This window comes from Diceros bicornis, chromosome 8 (genome assembly GCF_020826845.1).
Source record: "Diceros bicornis minor isolate mBicDic1 chromosome 8, mDicBic1.mat.cur, whole genome shotgun sequence".
NCBI lineage: Eukaryota > Metazoa > Chordata > Mammalia > Perissodactyla > Rhinocerotidae > Diceros > Diceros bicornis.
In genome coordinates this window covers 37265943-37282503 of record NC_080747.1, presented here as the reverse complement: position 1 = coordinate 37282503, position 16561 = coordinate 37265943, and the positions used below count along the sequence as shown (strand labels likewise).

At 34.1% G+C, this 16561-nt stretch overlaps 1 pseudogene; it reads right to left on the bottom strand.

Annotated features, from left to right (window-relative positions):
- Positions 1-16130, bottom strand: part of LOC131409221 (Krueppel-like factor 13) — a 46058-nt pseudogene extending 29928 nt beyond the window's left edge.
- Between the last annotated feature and the right edge of the window lie 431 nt (positions 16131-16561).

The window sequence follows — 16561 nt, the reverse complement described above, 5'->3', positions numbered from 1 at the left end:
TGTGTCTTTCAAGATCACTATATACATTTGGCTCAAGACGGTACAAAGAGAAAGAGAATAGAGAACTATTCATGGTCAATTTTTATGGCCCATCCCTTCTGTTTACACACAGTTGGCTCAAATTTTTCCAACAGCAGGTTATTATTACCTTGTGCTTAGCATTAGGCCTGGGATATCTGGCGAGTTTTCACTGTGCTCCTGTTCCACCTTCAACTTTCAGTTGCCTCTGTGCAGCTCTGCCACAGAAGTAGGTTCTCTGTCCATGCTCTTGCCCTGTAGCAGTACACTGCTCTAGCTTGTAACCAACTCTGTGATGGGTTTATAACGGTGGCAATTCTCCTGGTGCAGCCTCAGTCTTAATAAGGACTTGTGTACCTGGGCCACGGGGATAAATAGCACCTTCTCAGCATTTCTGGCCTTCCTCTCTGTGGCAGCAAATTGATTCCCATCTGTGGTGGGTTTTATGAAGAAGAGAATACCCTGCCCCTCTCTAAGTAGTAGCAAAACTTCTTTTTTATATCGGTGCAGAATCCAGGGTCCAAGAGGTTTTCATGGACATTTGCTAGAAGCAAAGGGCTTTTACTTTAACCCTTCCTCTAGAAACTGCATGTATTTGCTTGCTTTATGGCATCACCAAAGAGAATTTCCTATCCTTAGACAGATTTTGCTTCTACGATTCCCATGAAGGCCTAGGGTTGAGAGGGTTTGCTGCCCTCACCTCAACCTCAGCAGCTGAAGACTTGCTTCCTTTGACAGGAGGGTCCAGGTGAGCAGCATGGCCGAAAATCACCTCATGCACGCCTCTACCACAAAGCTGCTCACTCCTGTCTTTAGCCTTGCCCAGTCTTTCTCCTGAGCATCTGGAGGAAGCCTGTGTGAAGAACTCTCTGCACATCTGTGGCTCTCAATTATTCTAAACTGATAAGCCAGCTCAACTCTGTCTTTATTAATTTATCAACATTTTAGCTGACTTCTCACATGCTTCTACTGAAGCCACCTATATCTTCTGTGCTCTGACAAAAATGAAACAGTTCATTTGTTCCTTTTCTCCTAGGACAGGCTTGTCACTCTTGAAATGCAGTTCCTTTGGTTGTCTTCTAACAACAAGTCTATACTTTAGAGAAAAGTTATGCTTTTGTAAATTTTTGCCTTTTTTCAGTTGTTAGGATGAGAGTCACATTTTCTTGCTTTCTACATCTTAAGTGGAAACAGAACTCTCTTATTTACTATGGTCTTTTTAACTACACTGTAAGCTCCATAAAATTTTTATTCATTGCTATAAATTGATGTGTTTAAGATAGTGCCTGGAATATAATAAGAATTAGACTCAAAATTTGAATGAATAAACAGTACATTAACTAGAATATATAATATTCTAAAAGGAAAATAAATAATATTTGGTTATACACATATATTCTCATTTACGTTCCAGAAAAAGCCATGTATTTCTATTTTACTCACACATCACTGAATTTTATGCCTTTACAACACTTGTCATAATCACATCATGTGTGTTTGCATAGAGATGTGGGTATAAATATTTGATTAATATTTATTTATCCCATCAAACTGCAAGATACATAAGGATATATTTTTTGTTTACTATTGTTTTCCTAACACCTAGAACACTATTAAAAGCAGGCCCTTGAATAATTGTTGAATGAATCAAGAAATGACAGAGACATAAAACTGGTAACATCAGGAAGATAGCAGAAAAATCATACCATAACAATAATTTTTATTTCAAACATGACAGAAAAGTTTAGGCAATTTTATTTGAAAGAGAAGTTTAAAAATTCAAATCACACTCTTTGTTGTCTAAATGAAGAAATTAAGGGCAGGAGAAATTAAATGATTCCCCCAAAGTCACAGAACTCATTAGAGGCCGAGCCTAGAACAGAAACTAGGTCTTTTGATTCTAAATCCATTGCTCTCTTGATTTGAGTGCTCTGAGAAAAACATTTTAAAACATTGGTTTATAGATGTAAAAATTGTGAAAAAGGAGAAAGGAAGATAGACTTCTAAAATATATCTCAGCCATGATACTCAAACCCATGGCCATGTTGCAGCAACGCTCTCAGGGAAGTTATATTCAGAAAAGGCAACGCATCACCGTGTCTCATAATCCCAACGGACAGTAAATGATTTCACAGTGTATCAGGCAGCACAGCAACTGACATTTCAGTATTTCCTTCTGAAGGGAAGATGAATGTAAAATAGCTTTACCTTCATGCTCTAGCTGGTGATTTTCCTGCTGTGCCCTTTATAACATCAGTAGAAAAAAAAGAAGGGCATCAATAAAGTCTGCCAGCCATTCCAGGTACTCATAAGCTCAGAAAAAGTCTAAAGTTTCTACTAATATCAATAACAACAATAATAGCTAATAATAATAATAATAATAATTCCTGAAACGTAAAACATATTGATTATTACTTAAATACTTAAAACCCTCAAACAACAATCATATAATACTAAGGGTCTTTTTTTGTTAACTAAATGATGAAAAACATAGGCTTAGAGAGTCTAAAGATCTCAGAGAGCTAGGAAGTGGTAGGGCTAAAATTCACATCTAAATTGTTCAAAGTTACTATAGTATACATAAATAATACGTGAATAGAGTGTAAAAAAGTAATCAATTTACTGAGCTTCAAAATATTATCCAGATGCCTTTGTTGGTTTCATGATTATCATGACAAGGCCTGAATTCAGTGTCATGAGAAGAAATCAATTTTAATTTAATTAAGTGTATATGAAACCATCTCCCAAGAAACTATATTATGATTTTCAAACCACTATGTCTATCACAGTGTCCAATAGAACACTGTCCAATAGAAATATAATTAGAGTTATCCATTTAATTTCCCATTTTTTGTTAGCTACATTTTTAAAAAGTAAAAAGTAAAAAAAAAAAAAAAAAAAGGTCAAATTAAATTTTATGAAATATTTTATTTAACCCAATATATCAAAGATATTTTAATCCAACATGTAATCAAAAAAAAGGACTATAAGTGAGATGTTTTACATTTTTTCAAAATGTCTTTAAAATCCACTGTGTATTATTTTGCAATTATCTCATTACATTTTAGCTACTCTCCAAGTTACTTTTTTCTAATATATTATTCCCACTAATGTATGTTGCATTTGTATTGTAAACCCCATTGTAGTAACAATAGTGTTTCCAACCAGCAGACATTTGGAAGAAAATTTCAAATATATAGTTGTTTCTAGATTTGAATTGTCCTTTGATCTGAATATTAGATTTTTCACTGCAGTGTTTCTAGAATAAATTCCATCTTTTCCTTCTCTCCTTTTTTCTTATATATTTTACTTAAAAAAAAACAGATTTTGAATAATGTGTCTCTTCTCTGTTCAAGTACGCCGCAGCTCACACCTACACCACTGTCTGCCATTAAGTATAATTGTTATTTCCATTACCTGGTGTCTGAGTCATTTTCTTTGTCACTATTCACTATGGGCTGTGAATACTGTCTTCATTACCATCTGTTTGACTTATTTAACATTTTTCTCAGCCTGATTAATTTTTAGACTGTATACCATATTTATTTGGATACTGTGAAAGTTTTTCTGTATTACTATTTACTCTAATAGTGATTTTTTCCAAAGGTGATAATTCTTCCATGAAGTTCATTGTTAGTTATCTTCTAAAATCTACTTTTCAGTTGTTTCTAATATATCTTGCCTTCAAATTAGTCAATACTTTCGATCAATCACGCTTGATGTCATAATATTGCTTGAATATATTTTTGTCATATCCCCATATTGGTACTGAATTTCACTAGAAAAAACGTTCAGTTTCTATAATCAGAGAAGGACCATATCTTTCAACATTCTGAAATGTAGGTTTTGCAAAATAATAGAAACTCAGTTAAGAAGAACTGGAAATCATAAATGAATATCTCCCATAATATAGTTTAACTTATGCAAAACAAGTATCATCTTTAAAGCAAATGATATTTTATAACTATCAAAATTATTTCATAGCCACAAACAAAACAAGTGAGGTAGAAGTTGTAATATTGCTTAGTACCGACTGTGTTAGGATGCTGAAACTGTCAAATCAAGTGTCACTCATAAGCAAGTGAAAATCAGTTCAATAATTAAAAAAAATCTATTTCAGTACCATTCTATGAATCCTACAAGTAGTCCATTTTGTGCAAAAGATATTGAATATTTCAGAACTAGGAATTCTGAACCTGTAAGGCTGCAACTCCATAAAGTTATTTGTTCAACTCCATGTCTTTCTTGTTTCATCTGAGCATTCATTTCCTGTTCACTTTTCTCTTTCTTCTCATTCTTTGTCTATTTTCTCCTTCCCTCAATCTCCGACTCGAATGTCACAAATCCTAAACTTATCTACGCCCACACTCTGCTTCTCAAAATAGAGAAGTGGAAATAAATGAACATGAGAAAGAATAGAATACTGGGAAAAATCACAAAGAGATGAACAAAAGGGAAGATGGACAAAGATATAGGTTCTAGAGGTGTAAGTTCTAAATGAATCCTTCCCATTTTCTGGATGTTTGCCCTGCTTACTAATGGCTGGTACTCCAGCAGTTAACATGCATTGTGTGATAGCCCTATGCCAGGCACTATGCAAATTCTTTTACAGACAGGAACTGATTTAATTCTCAAAAGTCTATGAGGTATATCAAATTATTATTTGTATGTTATAGATACTAAAGCCTAGACGGACTAAGAAATTTTGCCAGATTCATATGGTTAATGAGTGCCAGAGCAAAGTTTGGTCCCAGAGCCTGAGCACTTAATAAACTTGATCTTCTGCTTCTTAACTGTTCTAGAGTTGGGAAATTGTTCATGTAACAAGCAAAGTATTATTTAGTGGTAATCAACTTGTGCAAAATTAAATGTCTTTTCATTAGCTAAGTGATACAACTATAGATATGTAATATTATTTTCCAACAACAGAATATTATTTCTTTAAAAGGTAGCTCAGGGCCGGCCCGGTGGCGCAAGCGGTTAAGTGCGCACGCTCGGCTGCGGCAGCCCGGAGTTCGCCGGTTCGGATCCCGGGCGCGCACCCACGCACTGCTTGGCAAGCCATGCTGTGGCGGCGTCCCATATAAAGTGGAGGAAGATGGGCACAGATGTTAGCCCAGGGCCAGTCTTCCTCGGCAAAAAAAAAAAAAAAAAAGAGGAGGATTGGCAGATGTTAACGCAGGGCTGATCTCCTCACAAAATAAAAAAAAGTAGCTCAAAGAGTAAACACTTTTCAGGTTCCATAATCCTATCATTTTCACTATCAATATCGCAATTTCTTATTTGTTTTGATTAAAAATATTTATTTTTTAAAAGACCTTAGAAAATAAAGTTATTAAGAAAAAGAGATTTTCTAAAAAAAAAAAAAAAAGCATGCCTATATTTAAAGTCAAGAATTGTACTTCTGCTCAAAGATCTTTTTAATATAGTCATGTTTTTTAATTGGGATAATTTACAGACAGTAACATTCTTTATTATGGGTGTACTAATGCATAAAATTGTTAGAATGTGTGCTGCAAATTGCCACTACTTCAGTATATCAAGGAAGAAAATAATGATGGGAACCTTCAAGCATGAGTTTAATATGAAGGCCAAAATGAAAACTTTTCTGCTTCTCCAGATAGAGTACTGTCTTCCTGTATGATCTTAAACATTTTGTTGTTTTAACATTTATCATTTTAAGGAAAGGAAAGGAGGAAAAGAAGAATAGAAGGAGGAAAATTATGGGAAAAGAAAACAGAAGTGAAACAATAATTTTTACAGTAGCAAAAAATATTAAAGGGATATTAAAAATTTTTAAGGAAGAAGGAATATATACCAAGCTGAGAAAGCATATACAATTTATTTATTCAATAACTATTTATTGTGCACTACTGTATGCTTGGCAGAGAACTATATAGTATGTGAGAGAAATAAAAATTGATAAAAAAAATTTATAACATAGTAGTCACACATATTTCATAGAAAATCATAGTTCAAAGTTAAGGCTGTCCAGTGCCCTAAGAAAGGTTTTGAAAAATTGGAAAAATTAAGTTGTTCAGATTTTAGATTTATGTCATTCAGCCAGAACTTTGACACAAGTAGCAAAAAATTGAGTAATGATGAAAAAACATGGGACTCTTTGGCTTTTCCTATATTGGCATTTAATGAAGTAATACAAATGTGATATGAAAAAAGTGTTCCATGCTCAGCTAAATTTGGGAAACACAGGGCTATGCAAATTTAAACAAATATTTTAACTGTCAGATTTCCCAGAAACTTTACTATATTCATACATATTGTCAATCTCCAAGAATGCTATATAAAATATTTCATTTTGCAGATACATTTGACCTCAGACCTCTCTTATTGAAAAAATATCATTTCCTATTATGGGAAATAAAATATACAAAAATGAAATTAATACTGAATTTACAGACACTACATCTTGATTTTGCAGTTATAACATATTATTATAGTGGCCTCAGCTTGTTGCTTAATTTTCTACGTGAAGTTCCTTCACCAAGCTATTAAGAGTGAAATTTGCTTATTTAGCATATGTTCATAATCCACAACTGATTTTCTATCAAATAAAACAGTCGTTGCTAATATTGACATTTCTCATATGAGACATTAAAGTTTTGTATGGTGAAGACTGCCATAAAATAGCTGTCACTTGGTATAAGTCATTTAACCTCTCTGAGCCTCAGTTTCCTTACTCCCACATTAAGAATGTTACCCTAGACAACTTATAAGGAACTTGATAGCAGTGAATTGAACAGGTTGGTTTGGAGCCCTTACTAGCGCTCGTTCTACTTAAAGGTGAGTTCTAGAGTATCCCGGAAACATCCCTGCAACTACACTGACACCACAAAAATCCCTATCCAAATTTGCTTAATAGTTGTTATTATTTTTCCAAAATAGACTTTCTTTCTTAAAGCAGAATTAGGTTCACAGCAAAGTTAAGTGGAAAGGTATAGAGATTTCCCATATACCCTCTGCCTCAACACATACATAGCCTCCCCCATTATCAACATCCCCACCAGAGTGGTGCATGTTACAGTTGATGAACCTACATTGACACATCATTACCATCCGAAGTTCATAGTTTACATTATGGTTCACTCTTGGTTTTTGCATTCTGTGGGTTTGGAAAAATATATAATGACATGTATGCACCATTATGATGTCATACAGAGTATTTTCACTGCCTTAAAAATCCTCTGTGCTCTGCCTATTTATTCCTCCCTTGCCCTTAACCCCTAGCAACAACTGATCTTTTTATTGTCTCCAAGGTTTTGTCTTTTTCAGAAAGTCGTAGAGTTAGATTCATAAAGTATGTAACCTCCTCATGTGATCTTCTTTCTCTTAGCAGTATACGTTTAAGTTTCCACCACATCATTTCATGGCTTGATAGCTCATTTGTTTTTAGGGCTGAATAATATTTCATTGTCTGGATGTACCACAGTTTATTTATCCATTAGGATCATGATTGCTGGATCATATGGTAAGAGTGTGTTTAGTTTTGTAAGAAACCACCAAACTTTCAAAGTGTCTGTACCATTTTACATTCCCATAAGCAGTGAATGTGAGTTCCTGTTGCTCCGCATTCTCATCAGAATTTGTTGTTATCAGTGTTCTGGATTTTGGCCATTCTAATAGGAGTGCAGTGGTAACTCATTGTTGTTTACTTAAGTTTTGTGTCTGGTTTCCATCCTATAAGCCAGCATTTGGTTTCCACTTTTAAATCCAGAGCGTTTGGTTTGGTGTTTTGGCTTTACTCTCTGCCTGGCTCCCTTTCTGTTTTTCCCTCAAGTGTAGTCATTCCCATTTTCCTTGACTCCACACTGGGCTGTTTCAACATCATTTCTGAACCACTTTGACAACCAGCTCAGTTTCCTATAACCTTATCTCTTACTTCATATTCCAAGCGACAAATACCTAGGAGGGAAAAATGAATAACCACCCCGTGCCTGACCAATGATCCAATCAATAGAATATCAGTTAGGTATAATTCCAGTTTATGAGGAAAATAACAAGGCTGCACAGCCAAGAATAAAGGATTTTATTTGCCCATTGTCTGGTGCACTGATCAAAAAATATAGGCACATTTTCTCGAACACTAACCTAAAATTAGTGTTCAACAGTGAAATTGTTAACTGAAAAGAATAAGGGCTTTGGGGTCAGAGTGACTGGAATTGAATATAGAACTTACCATTTACTAGCTGTTTGGTCTTGGACAACTTAATTTGCCACTTTCTACTTCAGTTACTTGTTCTATAAGTTTGGAGTAATTATTCATAACTCACAAAGTGCATATAAGTGATAAAAATACTTTTAAATGCCCAGTTCAGTGCCTAGCATATAGAAGGTATTTAATAAATGGTACTCTTTTCCTTTGTCTTTCTGGACCTTGCTTTCTTAGATTGTGAATCTTTCTACTTTACTTGACTTCTCCAAACTTGGCGTCTAATCTGCCTGACAACACTTTCTAATGACCCTTCTCTTCCAATAGCTACATTTTTTTTTGACGGAGCTTTGGTATCTGAACTTTTTTTGACCAAGCTTTTGTTTTGTCAGCTTTTACTAAGAGAATCAGACTTCTAATACATTTGCTACATTTAACCAAAAAAAAAAGTATATCCAGTGCCTGTTCATGTATAGTATATAATATTTTATTGCACAGAAATGCTTAAAACGAAGTTTCAAGCCTCAAAGGGAACAGAAGTACCATGTGCCTCAGAAGCTCTGTATAAGAAAAGTATTATCATTGCTATTTTACAGATTAGGTAAGACAGTGGAGGCTCCGGGAAATAACGTGAATTCCCAAAGAGCAAAAGGCTGACCTAGGACTTAACCCTGTGTCATGTAAATAACCCCAGGTATGTAAGGTTGACAAGAATACTCCTTAGGACATACCACATTACCATCATTAGGTCCCTCTTACATTATTTTCCTTCTTTATTCCTGATTCCCTTTCTCATTTCTATCCCCACTATAAGTACTGTGATGGAAACAGAATCTCTCAGATTCCCCATCAAAGAAAGACTTGTGGCCCCAGCTGTCAGCAGACAGACTCCAGCTGTTAACACTATTAGGATCTGACTCAGCTGCAGAGAACCCTTCCAGGGGCCTCCCATATTGAATAACCAATCAAAGCAGGGGTATAAAGACCTGTTCATTTCAGCTCCTAAAAACTAATTCTTAGGGGCTATACATGCTCCAGATCTTCCTGTGGACTGGTTGAGATTTTGTTGGTCTTGCATCACAGTTAAACTTCTACCTTCATCCAAACCTGCTTTCTCCCTCCTTTACACAGGTCTTGATCCCTGCATGTCAAACTCCATCATGGCATCTGTTCTGGAGAACCCAACCTAATAGAACAGGCGCCATCTTTAATGTTTATGAAGTATGAGAGTACCTGTTTCCCCCAGCCTCACAAGCAGAATGTGCTGTCATGCTTTTTACTTTTAATGAACTGTGAATATTATTGTGTGCAAGCAGGTATCAGAGAATTGGTCAAATCAGGTGCCAGGAGTAAGTTTTCCTAAAGAAAAAAAATATATACATGTAGACATTTATTTATATATATACTTATATATATATAACAGCATCTCTCTGTAGCATATTTTTAAAATCCTCTCCTAGTTCAAACCATGTTTACAACACTTTATATTTCACACATTCCATTATAAGCCATGGAGGCATTAAACTCACAGATGGGAGCATCCTGCTTTTAAATATAAGCTTTTCCCTCAATTTGGTTCAGCGGTATCATCCCAGATATGCATACTTACCTTTGAGTGAGCTTGAACATTTTTTCATATATTTGAGGACAAATTTTATATGTATTTTTGTACTGTCTGTTCATATCTTTTTTTCCACTTCAATATCAATTTTGGGGGCCTTTGTCTCTCAATTTTTAAGATCTCGTTTTCATTTCCTTTGGATATGTACCCAGAAGTGGGATTGCTGAATCATATGGTAGGTCTATTTTTAATTTTATTTTTCTCAATATATTGTGCACATTTTCTTAATAAGATCTACTAAAATGTTCATCATTTATTTATGAAGCCTCATTCATCATATAACAATTTCCAATATATACATGGATTTTTTAAAAATTCTGTATTATATTCTGTTTATTGGTATGTTTTAAAAGCATGCTGAAGAAAATAAAATTATCTTGCAAAAGGATTGCTTTTGTCTTGCAATATAATTTAGTACGGGAATTAATGTTCTCCCACATTCCATTCATTCCATAGCAGCCCTGTCCAGTAGAACTTTCTGCAACAGTGGTAATATTCTGCACCTGCACTGTTCAGGATAGGAGCCAGTAGTCACATGTGGCTATTGAGCAGTTGAAATGTGACTTAGTGTGACTAAGAAACTCAGTTTATCACATTTAAATTTAATTAATTTAATCTAATTTCCAAAAGTCCAATGTTGTTAGTGGCTACCGTATTGGACAAAGCAATTCTATACGATTAGTACCAGTGGGAAATAGAGACTTTTTAAAGTTCTGTATTTGACTGCTTTGGCATCATTTTTGAAGTAGGATTTTTGAACTATAAACTTTTCTCTTTTAGTGTTCTGTATTGTGTCCTATAGCCTTCTTTCTGCTGGTGCTAGAAGGTGTATGGCATCTTGTGTAGAAGAAGGGAAGAGTATCGTAGACAGAATAGAGAAATTAGGAAAAGTGCTCTTACATATGACTTTCAAGCACTCAGTTTTTCCTCTGTATAGTCAGATCTGGCTCTTTTCTTTTCAAAAGAAACATCATTCAAAATGATAAAACCTATGTTTTCCTTCTCATTAATTATATGTGTGCATAATTATGTATAACAAAAGGTAAAAAATAATGGATGATTATTTTAAATTTGTTCTAAAACATTGTTTTTAACTTTAACCTTAGTACTATAGATGTAGGTGCAATAACCCCATTAATTTTAAAAAATAGTGACAGTAGTGATAAGCCTTTTGATCAGTGTTCTCCTCATTCGATGCTTAATATTGAGTTTTATTATTTTTTATGATTATGAAGTATCCTGGTTTTTTAAAGTCAGCAATAACTAATATCTGACTCTTATTAGACATTCTGTTATTAGTTTCCATTATTTTATATCTATTTCTTGGGAAACTAGACAAAATAGTTCCCTCTCCCCATCCATAAGCTTATTTGGTAGATACTCAATAACATGGAAAGAGTACAAATACTCAATTAGCTTTGGCTTTCTGTGTTTGGATCTTTGTGCATCTACTGAATTTTATATTTTCAACCCATGGCAAGGACTTAAAAGTGCTTATCCTGAGATTCTGAGAGAAGGCACAATCTTCCCACTCCTCTGATTCTTCATTCAGCCCTGTGTCTTCACCATGCTTGCAGCACCCAAAACTACATGCCCACTTTTGCATTTTATCCAGTGGGATCTATGTGTGCCTGTTGGATTTTGCACATCTTCTTAAATCTTGGATTCAAGTTGGACACCACTACTCTCATTTCTTCTTCCACATTGATTTTTGCAGGATACATCCTTTTCATCACAGCATCATTCAAAACCCAGCTTCACAAAAATGTAGATATATCCAAGGCATTAGTATGATCTGATGTTGAAACTGCCAATTATCTTTAGCTTGTTAGTTCTCACGGTGTCTGACAGAGACATGTTACTGTGTTTCCCTTCTTTAGATTTCTTGAATGTTTCAAGCTTTTTCCTAACTCAGAATTTTATTTGCTCTTCTTGCTGCCTGGAATTCTTCCTGCCCCTCCTCACACGCTGGCTGCTTCTTTTATTCCATGTCTTCTGCTTAAATTTATAATGCATTTTTGATACACTATGAATTCAATTAACTGAAGATATTTGAAAACATGCTCATACTTGAAAAGAGTTTTTGATTTTCTATTCTTGTACTTTCCTTATAGCTCGGAAATGAATGCTATACAGGCTTCTTAAAAAATTGCAATACATAGGGGCTGGCCCCGTGGCGTAGTCGTTAAGTGCGCACGCTTGGCTTCCGCGGCCCAAGGGTTTGCAGGTTCGGATCCCTAGCGCACACTGACGCACCGCTTGTCAAGCCATGCTGTGGCAGTGTCTCATATAAAGTAGAGGAAGATTGGCACGCATGTTAGCCCAGGGCCAATCTTCCTCAGCAAAAAGAGGAGGATTGGCATCAGAAGTCAGCTCAGGGCTGATCTCCTCACAAAAAAAAAAAAAATTTTACAGTATGTGTTACAAGGAGGTTATATGACCTTTGAATATTAGGTGGAATTCCCCAGGAAAAAAAATAAATACATAGGACTAAGGGATTTTAGGGTATGTGGGGGGTGACCTTTTAATTACTGTTTTAGCTACTAAAAAGTTAGTAGCTTATTCACTCTATTTTCCTGTAAATTTTTGCATTTTATATTTTATATAAATGTATTCCCTTGAAATATATTTGCAAATTTACAAGGATTTAATTTTTTATAATAGTCCTTTATCATTTTATAAATCTCTGACATGCCAGAAGCTATTTTACATCATTTATTATGAATTTTGTTCACCCATATTTTATTTCTTTTTTCCTTTTTAATGTTTCTCAAGATTTATAAATCATATTAAGCATTTTAAAGAACTATGTTTTTCATATTTTTCCTATTTTTTATTCCTTTTTATATTTCATTGATTTACTCACACAAACATTCCTCAAGTTTTCTAGGCTTACTATTTATCTTCCACTCATTATTTCAGGAGAATGTGTTACATTTATGCATTCATCACTACCACAGAACTGAAAAAAAATCCTGTCACAGTAACAAATGTCCTTCATCTTGCTGAATGCAGGGAACATTTTCTATAAATCCTCTTAACCAAATATCTACTGTAACTACCACTCTTGTTTTTTCTTTTCCCTTTACACTAAAACTCCTCAACACATTTATCTATACTATTGCCACCATTTTGTCTTCACTCATTTTGTCTTAAGCCCACTCCAATAAGAGTTTTGACCCTATTAGTACAATGAAATATACTTTGTCAATGTCAACAATGACATTTACTATATATCACTATATTCAAGGTCAAGTTTCAGTCTTCATCTTATTTACCTGTACGTAGAAATGATGCGATTGCTCATTCTTGAAGCACATCCTTAACTTGGCTTCCCAGAAGCCACTCTCAGTCCTCTAACAGTACTAACGTTCTCTTAGTTAGTTGGCTTGTGTCTCTATCTTCTTTATATGTAGTAATACTTAAAATGATTGCATCAGGTCTCATGGCTGTACATATCATTTGGGTGGTGATGATTGCCTGTACCTTTTCCTTAAAATCTGGCTCATATTCAATTTCCTATTCAATATCTCCACTTGATTATCTAATAAACTTCTCATACTCAACATATCCTAAGTCAAGCTCTGGTCTTTTCCAACCCTTACGCTCAACTCTTTCTATATATAGGTTTATCATCTCAGTAAATTTCTCCACTCTTCATCCATGTGCTCAGGACAAAAAACATCATTCAAGTTATCCAAATCTAAAGATTGAATGTAGAAAAAGATAGTTTTACAAGTTAGGTCTACTATGTTTTAGAAAGCTTTATAAAAGTATAAACCCCTGAAAATGCAGATTGCTTGTAGTTTGGGAAAAATTCACTAACTTTTCTCTTCTATAACACAAACTAAGCAAAGAAAAACCTTTGACATTAAAAAAAGAAAAATAGAATATCATGTACTAGAAATATTCATGTATCATGTATTTGGAAAGTCCTGGGACTAAGTATAAGTTCAAATAAAGAGTAATAATTTGGGCCTGGATGACAGGAGGGATCTTTCCTTTGGCAATGCCATAGGAAATATGTTTTTCCCAAGTGCAGCAAGATTTGAACCACTTTCATATAGCTATAAATGCAATTTTGTCTTTCATGTGTAAACAGATATTAGATATCCTAAGATCAATAAAAGCTATCTAAAGTACTTTATACTATCTGAGCTCAAGAAAACAACTATAACTCAACAATTTAGTAGAACCTACTTATTTTAGCACAGTTTTTACTTTAAAATTTAAATAATAAGAAAGTCAACAAATTAACAATATTGAAGAGAGCAAACAGATTGGAATCTATGAAGTAGCTATAAATGTTAATTTCTGTATTATTCATAACCTGTAGTTCTGGCTCTATTTCTATTAAATTTCATTATTTCTATGTAATTATAAAACAATGATGTGAAATAGGCAGTTATGGGAAATCACTGGACAAAGTGATTATGTTTTTAATTGAGATCAAAGGATTAAGAAGACATCATTTTATATATTTGACATTGTGGCAAAATATAAAACTGGCTAGAGTCCTAATTTTCCAAAATCTTTAACATTAATCTAATAATTTAACAAAAATTTGCAATATTTTAATCTAAAAATATTAGTGAAATGAATTTTTGCTGCAATTCTGTGCTAGACAATCTCTAAGATGGTCCCAGTATTTCCCACCTCCTGGCTTTCAAGTCCTTATAAATCCTCTCCCCTTGGAGTGTGGGCTAGTCCTGGTGATTCATTTCATCCACTTCTAATCAATGCCTCAAATAATGGGAGCTATTTCTGAGATTAGGTTACAAAATACTCTGACTCCTGTCTTGGTCTCCCTTCTCTCACTTTCTCACTCTGATGGAAGCCAGTTGACAGGTTGTGAGCTGCTCGATGGAGATGTGCACATAGTAAAGAACTGACGTTGCTGGCCAGCACCCAGCAAGGACCTAAGTTCTGCCAACAGTTCTACTTGTAAGTGCAACTTCAGATAAGACCTCAGCCTCCATGGTTGCAGCCTGGTGAGAGACCCTGAGACACAGCTAACCTGTGCCCAGATTACTGACTCAGAAACTGTGAGATAAAAAATGTTTGTTGTTTTAAGCCACTAATTTTTGGGGTAATTTTTTACATAGCGATAGATGACTAGTATAAATCCCAACAGTAGTAATATTTCCATATTTGCTTTTAATCCATCAATTCAAGATAAATAAATTTGTGATGTTTCAGATAATATTATCTTACACTGATTCACTTGAATTTGTTCCATAGAATAGTTCATGATCAATAAATATCATTGAGACTCACTAAAGTGAAAAAGCATATGTTATTTAGACTTGAGACCAGGAGGGACTAAGTTTTACCTTCTGTTAGGCAACAATTCTTCTGAAATATAATGTTTACTTATAACATTTAAAGGGCTGAGTCAGTATATGTTTAAGAACTGATATTAAACTTAGAAAGTACACTAGTACAAAGTTTTAAAAGAAACACTCAGTGATATTATTAAGCAAAAATAGGAATGAAATTGTATTGCATTTAGGATGAACTTAATAAATGCCTTTGTAATTAGAAATTTGCAGTTTTTCTTCTAGTACAATTTGGAATTGTGTGGTTTATTTATTATACACACAAAAAGGGAAGAGAGAGTGAGGGACAGAGAAAGAGAGAGAGAGAGAATAGGATCAGATGAGCTTTTCAAAATAAGTTAATTATTGCAAGATAACATTACCAAGGATGTGCAGTGTCATATTTTTTCTTTGTGATGTATTTTATCAAAAGTCAACTAATCATGATGACTACAATGATATATAAATACAAAATACACAAACTACTTGGAGGAATTGGTTTCTTCTTTAAGGCATGCCTTAAACCCTCAATCAATGCAGATATAGTTCATGACCTATAATTCTTCCCTCTATGAGTTTAATCTACATTTAAGTTTTCACATTTAAGTTTTAAATATCTGCTATGAGCCATAAATTTCTTTTGTGACTTTGTGTGTCCAGAACAAATCTTCCCAACTTACAGCTTTGGTTTATATAATGAGTTCAAATGGCTGTCGTCTATTTTCATGTTTTTAATGATTTTCTTGTTTCTACTTTTACCTGATTAAATAACTAATCAGGTAATCAGGTAAACCAGTTAATAATGTTATGTGAAAAAAAAAAGAGTAAATTGTATGTCACCAGAACACCAACATAAGATAATGATTTCTCATGTATATATCTCCATTATCTTTTAAAAAATCTTTATATTTTGGAAAAGAAAAGGTTCTTTATTATGAATTTCATCAGTACTAGTCAAATTCATACTTTTAGATTTATAATAGACATATCAGCTACTTACCTGCATCTCGCTTTTTAGTTTTACAAATGAGAATGTGAGCCTAAAGGACCAAGGCTTATGAGGGGTAGAGATAGGAATTGAACCCATTTCACCTGCTCCCAATTCATTGCTTCCTATGCATGACTTTTATTGTACTTTTTATTACCTGTCCCAGTAAGTCTCAGTAGTTGAGAATCCAATCATATATTTAGTAGAAAAGCATATAAGGGTTGGAGAAAATAACACTTGCCAAGCATTTATATTTTTTCCAGCTTTGAAATATACTTGACATATATAACATATATATAACATTGTGTAAGTTTAAGGTGTACAGCATGTTGATTTGATACTCATATATATTGCAAAATGATTACTGCCATAGCATTAGCTAACAGCTCCAGAATGTCACATAATTACCATTTCATTTTTGTGGTGAGAACATTTAAGATCTACTCTTG